Consider the following 10,501-nt stretch of genomic DNA (forward strand, 5'->3'; position numbering starts at 1 on the left):
CCCGCCTGGGCTCTCCACAGGCCATAGTTTCTTCAGGGGAGGGCTACACTTGGTAGAGCTTGGTGTAACTGGATTGGCCTTTTTTTTTAACTCAGTGGGTTTTTTTCTGCTGAGTTCAGCTGGTTCCTTATCAGCCTACAACTCCTCAGAAACCAAGACAGGAAGAAATTGGAGCTAAGGATTACAGAAAATGTTCTTTGTCCTTTCCCCTCTCTCTCTTGAATTAGGTTTGCATAAGTTGACCAGGTGATTGATGCCAAGGGCCCATGTGTTCAGTGATCAACAATAAGGATTTAACCAGAGGAGAATAGGCAGGGCTTAGTGTGACAGAAAAACATGAAATGATGGGATGTCATTGAGTAAAAGAAATATTAGGCCAAATAACAGTATTAACGTACTGTTGGGGAGAACTATTAGCTTGAAAGATAGTATCTGAAATAGTAGAAGCTCCTCTTCTTGAGTTGCTCTGTTATTGCGCTGAGTAAAATACAGCCAGACATTAGGACTGAGCCTGGTGGGGAGAACAGGGCAGCTGACCTCAACGGATTGTCTTACACCTCAGATTTCTGGGCATTTAATAACAACAAAGGAGAAAAAAATGACATAAGACCTGTTTTATATTCAGAGCCACACCTAACAAGGGTGCTTGTCAGAGCTTACTCTGAAGGAATTGATGGGATGGGCATTGATGGGATGTTAAATAAGAGCAAAATTGTCACTTACATTTTCTCATTCTTATGTCACTTATTCTTCATGAAAAGTCCAGTGCAAGACTTGAAGTGAGTAGTGGTTGCCAGTAAAACACAAAACCAGAAAATAAACATCTCTGACAGTGCTATAAATGACCTTTTTATTCTCTATAAAAATATTTTTTAGTCTTATTTGCTAGAAGTGGATGAAGAGGGAAATTACAGTCAATACATTGTGCAGAGCTCTGCCTGATTTTTTAAAAGCTATAATTTTTTGTAGAAAGCTGGAAATAAGTATCAGCCTCGGTAAATTAAAAGGGATCAAAAGGTCTTCAGTGTTTTGGAATGAAATAAAACAATTAGTAGAAATTTATAGAACAAGCTTTGTTATGTTTTTTTCTTCAGTTCAAGGAAAGTTATCTTCTGGAAAATAAGAGATCATTTTGTGTCGTGCACCCAAATGAAATACACTGTAAGTTTATTTTACAGGAACACATAAGTTATATGAAAATGAGCTACCATAGGAGCTACCTCATTTGTAGTATTCTTTACGGGCTAGCAATGAAATAAAGGACAAAATATCACAGTGGATTACAGTGCTAGTCAATGTTTTTACAATTTGTTTTGAAAATGGTTCCCCTTTTTGAATAGCCTTGATAGCATTTATTTTTCTACTACCATTAGGAGTGAAAATACTTTCTGGGAGCTGAAAGCTGAATGGGCTTGGAGTATTAAAAATAGAGTACAGACTTTTTTGGTGCTAGGTGCTAGGTGCTTTGTTCAAATCCGTATTCAAATGGTAGTAATCAAGTATTTCCTTCATCTAATGGTACCTGAATGAGTTAAAGAGTTCAAATCCAAGATATGATAGGAAAGGTCCAAGTCAAAAAATCTCCATGTAATTGGGAATGAAGTAGCACGTCAGTTTTTACTGAAACAACAAAACTCCAAGCAGCCACGTGGAGCCTGAATTTAGGTCATCCTCAGAGTAGTTGAAAAACACATTAGTAGATCATTGGAAAAGTTTCTGTGGCTGTTGTGATACAAGTTCTATGCCATGCCTTTTCTTCTCTGAAAATATGATTTACAATTTTGGTGATGACAAGTGTCGGGTAGTTGGCTTTTTAGCTTATTCTGTCTGAAAGCTAACATCCAGTACAGAGATATTTTGTATTAGAACCATCCGGTCCAAGCTGCCAGAATTGGAATTTAAAAAGAAAAAAAAAAAAAAGATTTAAAGAGAACATGTTTTTGATGAGAGCACTCTTCACGAGTGGGACTGGAGTCAGAGTGGGAAGTAAATAATCCTAGGGCAACTGTAAGAACTTCGGACTGGAAAAAGAATGGAAGACAAATGAAGAAACTTTTTTTTTGTGGTCATGTTACCAGTTTTCATCATGTAACAAGCTCAGGACTTGTAATACACACCCAAATTTCATAAAAAAAAAAATCCTTGCTGATTTCACCTTGTGGCTTGTGTTGTCTCATTACAGCAAGTGCCTGTTCATGGCTCAACAGAAATAGGGTACATGAGTGATGCTCAGGAATACCAGTATATTATAATTTTCTAACTGATGTAAAAAAGCCTGGATGATTTATCCCCTATCTTTAACTCTGGAGTTGTTTTGTGCATACCTTTTACCCCTTGATCAACAGTCAATCAGTTTATCCAGCAGAAACAGCCATCCTTCACTTGCCACAAAGTTAGCCTAGGCAGCGACGTTCTATTTAAAGTTTGTTTTTAGTTTTTCTGGTTGCATTTTAAATCTTTAAATAATGAATTGCATGTGAAGCCTTGTCTCTTTAGCAGGTGGTCCCACTGGTGTGGAGCTGCTTTCCATTTCTGTTTGGGTGATTCCAGTACCTTGGGTGTTGACTTGAACTCCTGGGCACTGCCACGGCGCAAGAACTTTTTACTACAAACTGTAGTACTTGCAAGTTCTTCTGGCATAACTGTGCTCTTTTGTGAGGTCAGAAAACACTTGAAACTACCAAAATTATTTACTGAAGTGCTAGACAGATGTCCACTTTTAAACCTAGAGGTGTTCACTAAAGACAGTGTGGTCCTCAGGTGCTGTTCTCTTCCATTTGCTAGAGGTTACTCGGTAGCTTTGACAGCAGAAAAGGTCATGCAGGAGCTCTCTAATCTTCTCCAAGGAAACTGGAACATTAACTTAATCCCATACACTTCCCTTGAAGCATATTAGAGAGTTTCACCTGAGCCCTCTGCTCACGGAGCTGCTGGGCAACCTCAAGGAGGTGGCTGATCATGAGCGTTTGGGGACTTCGCTGTTATCAACCAATGTGGTCAGCTGTGGAAACGGGTGCAATGGTGACCGGATAAAACTCCGTACACGGGTATAGCTAAGGCTGGGAATATCAAAGACGTTTTAGTTTTGTATTACTTGAATATGTTTCTTATGTAGAATAAATTATTTTCCCATTTGCCTGAACAGAATATTTTTTTCCTGGCAAAAGGTCATTGCTAACACAATAGCATCTGCATTAGAAATGTATCCCACTATAGCTCTCTCTCTCTCTCTTAAGGTGTGATTTAAAAAAAAAAAAAACAAACCCAAAATATGAACAAAGCTGTAGATGGTGTACTTCAGCCAGTCTCAGTGCTTTAATTTTCCTGGGTGAGAATAGAAAAAAAAACCCCAACAAAATCAAAACCAACTAGCTGACAGAGAATTTAAATTTGTATGTACTTTAGCAGAAAATAAATAACAGAGGGCCTGCCACAGTGGTTGTGTTATACTTTTTAGTGATTAGTCTAATACTATTTTTATTTTACTTTTCCTGAAGCTACAGCAGAACTTCCAGCTTTCCATGCGATGCATTTAACTACAGAGCCTCTCCAGAGCCTTGTCTGAGTGAGGAAAAGAAGGGAAGCCCGCAATACTATGAGACTTTTGTGTAAAGATGCAACATGTTACTTTTGACTAAACCTAACATTTATTTAGTCAAAACAGGGAGTCAGGGTGAAATCTATTCCTGATATTCTATACTAAGCAAGATGTACTATGTGCAAAGTTTACTAGTTTTTTGGTTTGGGTTTGGGTTTGGTTTGGGTTGTTTTTTTTTTTAACCATCACCTTAAAAACTGTTACAGCAGGAAGCAAAGTGTTAACACAAGATCTGGCAAGAACTGATAAAATGGAAATATATTACTATGTCTTATATTCTGGAGTTAATATAGGCCTATTTATTTTGCTATTAGTTTGTACTAGAGCAGAATTTAGTCACTGGTCGATCTTGTGGTAGGTGCTGTAAAATCACACCAAAAATCCTTGCCCAAATCATCTTACTCTTTAAGGAGGCAAGATTGATATGAGTTCTTAAAATACAGTTTTCCCGTATCTGTAAATGGAGAACTAGAGTAGGGGGTAGCTGTAAATCTGTGGCAGAGCCAAGAGAAGCCAGGTATCCTTGTGTTGTCTTTCCTCTTGAGATACAAAACATAAGGAACATGTTGCAGAAAAGACTACAGGCAGGTGGAGGGAAGCGTATGTGGCACCTCTCCTGGAAAAAAGCTGTTCTCACAGCTGAAAGGGGTCTTGACTGACATTCCTCTCTACTGTCTTTGTACAGTGCAGTGCCTTTATGCAATGCAGCGTGGAGACAGTGCCATACATAGCTGGGTCTGCGTGGGTCTGTAGCTCTGTGAACAAGTGAGTGCCTGGAGCTTCTTGAATCCTGGGAACTGGTATTTCTGTGGCAGGGGGAGTGGAAGCATGAAAGGAGAGATACCGGCTGAAGGATGGCAGCATGCTCTCAGTTGTTAACGCTGGTTTTCAAACGGTTACATTTTTGGGTAGTATTCTCAGCATGGGAATCTAGGTGGGACTGGCTTTCAAGATCTGTAGATGCATAAAATGGGTGTATTTTGTCATATAGCTACTCTCTAGCCTCTAGTGGTAGACATTAGTAGATACCAAGGTAGAAGTGTAACACCAAAGCAGGTGTAAACACAGCTTGCAAAACCACAGGTAAGGGATATTCTTGAAAAGCCCAAATTTGTCATGTTGCAAGAGAGAAGTATGTCTGTGTTGATTTAACGATATTAATGTATTTAGCAGCAAAATTCTGTATTTATACTCTTCTATAGGTAAGCCACCAGGACTTCTTTCCCTCTGCTCACCCCTCAAAGCAATGAAAGTGTGTTGTCTTAAGCTACAAACTTTGTTTTTTACTTTCTTCTCTCTTTTCACTGCCTAGTTCACTAGCTGTTAGTGTCTGTACTTTATGCTTAAGTTGTTTCACAAAGACTTCAGGGCACTGAGTGCTGTGAGGCATCAGTAAGGTTTCTACGCTAGGTGTCCTACATCACAGTTCACTGTAAAGCCAGATTGCCATTTAATTGCATATTTCCCAGTTGAGCCAAGATCCATCTGAATTGGACATTCATGCTTATTCCCTTGCGCTATATATTCAGAAGAATATGCCTTGCCACTTTTGCTCTGCGTTCAGATCTCTTGATGCTCTTTTGTTATGCTGAATGCTTAGCTTGGTCCATTTTTCAACCTTTGTTCAAGGCAGTTTGCTTTATCCACATACTCTGAAATTTAAAGGGATTCTGTGTATTAACGGATTTTACTTGTTCTGAGACGATAGATCCTGCTTATAAACCAGAAGGCACTAAGACTTGGATGCTGTGTGATTTACTGCGAACCCAAACCATTTCACTGAGGCTGACACCACAAGGGTATACAAAATTGTGTTTAAATCACCCTCCCAGTGATTTAGAAGGACTAGTTAAATACCTGATTTAGAAACTAATAATTGAGCCTATGTGAGCTGGCAATTATGCATGCAGTAATTGCATGTTAGGAGCATGTATCATGAAAATGGGAACCAATGGGATTATACCACTTCTCAGGAGGTTTTAGAGATTGAGAGGAACAGCTAGTGTGGTTAAAAACAAAATTAGCTATGCATATGTAGAGATTATAAAGCATCAGCACACAAACAGCAGAACTAATTCTCCAATGCCAATGAGCTTGGGAGCTCACCGCCACTGAGCGAGCATCCAGCTGCACAGTGGGTTGAGGTGGGAGCTGGGTAGTAATTGCTGCGCTCCTGCCACACAGGTGGCTGGGGGACTCTTGCAATATCTGGAATACGAGATGAAGCTGCTGTAAAAATAGATGCTCAGGACTTGCTGAAGAGCTGCACCACCGGTTTCTCAGCATCCAAAGGTCAAGTCTTATTTGCACAAAACAGAGCATTGCAACAGCTCTCCACGCAGGTCACAGCCTGCAAAGATCCCAGTATGCTGCGGTGTGTTTTGAGCCAAGTGCCCTTGCGATGATTTTTGTTTTCATAGTGTTGTAGGCAGGGGGTGAGCTTCTAAGAACTCAGTCCAGTGAAAGAGGTAGTTTAAAACTTTCACCAGTAACATGTACGTTACCCTAGCAGAAATACACAACTAATAATAAAGCATTTCTCCCTAGATGTAACTCTCTCTTACATTCAGTTATACAAAACTTGTGAAGCTGTCTATAATAAGGTTGTCTGCTGGCTGCAAATAGTGTCACAGTCCTTCTGAGTTATTCTTGCCCTTCTTTTTTGTCATTTGTAAGATAAAAATAGTAGAGGTTAAAGCAGTATCATTCTTTAGTTAGTGACAGGTAGCTACAACTTAAATAAGGATGCAATTCCTTTTTTGATTGAAAATGAATTTTAGTAATCTTAAAAAGGAAATTCATAGGATGATGATCTTGAAGATTTCACAGATCTAGATGTCCAGGTCTGGTCATCAGAGGTGAGGAGTACTTTGCATGCCCTCTGAAGTGTTTGAATATCATGAAGTTTTTGAAAATCAAGCAGTATGTAACACAACCTAGACTTCCAGTCTTAGTTTCTCCTTTCTTAACATGGGTATCAAGAGTACTTGCCTACATCATGACTGGCATAACAATATGCTTATTAAGTCTGCATAACAGAAAACCAACAGAGAACAGAAGGATTTTGGAAGCTGGGATCAACATTGAAGATGTCGTGGATATCTTGGAGACGTGTCTGGCCTTGTTTCCTGAAAGGACCTTGGACCTTGGTTGTAGGTAGCTTGTCTCCAGTCCTGCTTCTGCCCCTGTCTCCTGGCTGGACCTCAGACCTACACTGTAGCTTTGTCTGCAGCCATGCCTCCTGCCCAGTCTCCTGCTGTTCCTCACTGTGTTCCCCAGGTGAACCCTGGACCTGATTCATCACCTTGCCTTGTCTGGGACTGCTGATGGACCCTGTTACAACCACCGGGCTCTGCCCATGCAGTTTTAGGTCTGATTGAAAGACTGAACAAAGCAGTTGGACCCTAGTGTGTGACGGCCTTGTGAGTGCTACTGCAATATGAATATTTGGGAATAATTAGCTTGACCATTTAAACATGTCTAATGCTCTCTGTGGCCTTTACGTAGCTGCAAAGCACAAATACGAGCCAAAGCAAGTACATCTATCCCAACTTCATTATGTGTATTTGTAAGTAATTTGAACATTCGTTTCCTAAACACTTTTTAAATTTATAGTGTAAAACTAGAATTTCAATTCTAAATCCCAAATTAAGTTGTTCGGCACTAAAAAGAAACGTGGAAAATTAATTCATCTGTACATTAAGAATGTTAAGCATTGAAAGACTTCTTCCACACTATCTATCTATGCTAAGGTCTGAGATGTCGCTGAAATTTTGAAAGGAAAATGTTGCCTTAATGCAAAGTAAACTACTCTATTTAATTTTTTTTCTAATCTGCATATTAATTACTGTCACACAGCTGATGCAGTGGGCTGCAGCTAGATTCATCCCATTTAAATCAGTTTAATCCTTTGCAAGCTTGTGAAAGTAATTATTCTGCATTTCCATCTAACACTGTGTAATAGAAGCTTCAATCCATTCAGCTCCTGCTCCAGACCCTTGGTGACCTTTCTGCTCATACGCCAGCAACACTGACTGCAATTAATTTCTTCTCTCACTGGGAGCCTTCTTACATTGATCTACTCTTCATAAAAGATGGTAAACTCCTACTTGCTGGATTACCCTTTGAATAATCTCTCTCTCATTTTTATTTTTATCAACTGCAAGGTTTGGGTCATGCATTTCATGGCATGGCTTTCTTGTTCAGCGTGTAGACCATATTGCCGTTAATTTCTGGTAGCGTTTCCTTGCTTTGGCCAGCTCAGCACTCTCTGGGAGTACAGCAGCTTCTCTGCATCTGCTCCGTGTGTTACGTTTCTGCCTTGGCAACAAAACGTTCTGTGCCGCTTAATTTGTCCTTTGGCTGAATTCGTCTGCTTTATCAGCTTGATTTAACTGACCATCTAGTGAACCTGAGGTGCGAGCCATTTCATCTGACTGGGGGGCGGCGTATTACAGTGGGTAGAGCCACTTTGTGGTGGTGATGCAGCGAACATTAATGTGGCAGAGATCTCCCTTAAAAGGCTTGAATTTCATTCTACTTTAGGACTATAGAGTCCACAGAAAATCCTCACAGATTTGGGTTTCAGATTCTCCCATTTATTCCTTACCTCTTTTGCAAAATTCATTTCCAATTCAGAGCTCATTGAGCCTGAGCCTTTCTTCTATGGCCATCGTTAACACAATGATGGTAATCACTCTTTCATGAGTGTTGCTATTATCTTGCCTGGTTTTCAGAAGTGTTAAGAGAAAACAGTGAAGACCTCACTTGTTGTCAAACATATATAGATAGATAGATAGATAGATAGATATTTGCATGGCATTCAGATGAACTGAACAACTTGCAGAGCTGTGACTATTTCTATCAAGTGGCCCAGAATAATTGAAGTTATCATTACAAGCATCTTGTAGCCTTTCTTCTGGGTACAGGTGACAGTTTATTGCAATCATTCTACATAGCTAAACAAGATGTAGAAAATGCGCAGCTCTATAATACAGGGCAATTTCACAACTTTTCAGCCTTCACAGGTCACTCAGAGATTAGTCCACCTACAATTTTTCCTACGTTACTTAGTATGTTATTTTTATGTGTATGTTTAATCCTTTTATATAATCCTGCTTCCTTGTTAATCTTTCAAGGACAGATAATTACAACTGTTTGAACTGGAATCTCAGCCATGTTGAGACCGGTGGGGATCCAACAGTAATGCAGAAAGGTGAGCAAGATGGAGCTTATTGCAACTGCTATGTTTAGATATGTGCATATTATTAACTAACAGATACCATTTTATTATACATGATGAAATTATAGAGCAATGATAATCATTTACTTACCATTGTTAAATATTTCTGTAGCTGTAGCAACTGAAACCTCAGTTGGGGTCCTTCACAGTAGGTGCTTCCTATGCACCTGAGAAATTACAGTCCAACCAGTCTGCAAGTTGAATTCTGAGGTACTTGCATTGTCCAGTGAACTGTCTTACCTGTAAAGTATTCTGCCAAAAACTGATCAAACTGTTACTGCACTGCTAATAAAGGACCTAGTGTCTTGACAACTTGGGAATGATGGAGAGATGATGATCCTCAGCTGCCCACCCTTTCACACTCTCCCCATGGTTTTTGCCATGTGAAGCAGCTGCTAAACTTCTGATTTGCATTCTGATAATACAAGGTAATCTCAGATCATATTACCATTGTGCATCGGGTTCAGTACTTGCTTCGGGAGCAGCTGAGCTGTTCATACAGCAAGAGAGGGAACCCTTAATGGCGGGTAGTGTCAGCAGGTGCTGTGGCCATCTGGGCACGCCGCCTCTGCTCACTGGTCAGAGCCCTACAGGTGTGAAAATGAAAATTTGGCCCCAAATGGTCAAGGAAATTGCAGGAGGAAAGGGAATTTTGATCTCCCAACACAGTCACTGTTGGATCAGTTTGTCACTCCCTGAGATCAAGAAGAGTTTTGTTGATAATTTCAGAGGCAAAACTCAGTGCACTTTCCCACCATGGGACTGGAAAACATAGCAGTCTAGATGAATATGGAAAAATGTAACATAAAATCAAATTCTCAAACGCTCAAGAAATAGGTTTCATTCTGTATAAAGGAGAAACCCATCTGGTGGCTGCTGATGATTCAAAATGTCAAAGATTACATGTTAATTGACTCTCTAGCTAGGAGTTTCTTATTACCTTTCAGTAAAGTCTGTGCACAAGACAAATTGAGCTTTGAGAAACGCGTGGAACAGCCATGAAAGTACTCTAATGGGAAAAAACATCATGTGCAAAGGACATCAAAAGTCTGCCCCTGTTTGCTGTTCTGCCTCATTCTTTCTCCCTTTCTAGTTGCTAATAGTTCCAGCCCCGCTATGCAGCTTTTTAATTAACATCTTTTATTTTATAAAAGTGGTGGGGGTAATGCTGCCCCAACCTCCAGTCACTGAGTGTATAGACTGGAAAACAATCATTTCTAGTCACAAACATGAGATGGAGAAGTAACAAAAGAATGGGAAAAAAAAAACTGCTTTCTAAACCACCAGGTCTCTCTGAGTCTGATCCAAAATCCAATGAAAGAAAGGAGATCCTTTTTCCATCGGCTTCAGTGGGCTTTGGGGAGAGTGCTCTGTTCGAGCAAGTGCCAGCTGTTCTCCTTTAGTGATTGTAATTGGTAACAGCGCTGCTGTAGCTAAGGATAAAGGAAGCAGCATTCAATGTCTCCATGGGAAAAAGAATGCCCTTGTAACATCTTGTCCCCTGGGTTTACAATAGCAACACGTAGCGAACGTTTGCCAAGGGTATGACGGTTGAATGCTGGATATGCCCCGTTAAAGCACTGCAGCCTGCTCTGAGGGCACGGTGGATTCAATAGACTGGTATCGGCATCTCTACCTATGATGACTTAATCCTCGATTCG

Source organism: Aptenodytes patagonicus, chromosome 2, assembly GCF_965638725.1.
Source record: "Aptenodytes patagonicus chromosome 2, bAptPat1.pri.cur, whole genome shotgun sequence".
NCBI classification, from domain to species: Eukaryota; Metazoa; Chordata; class Aves; order Sphenisciformes; family Spheniscidae; genus Aptenodytes; species Aptenodytes patagonicus.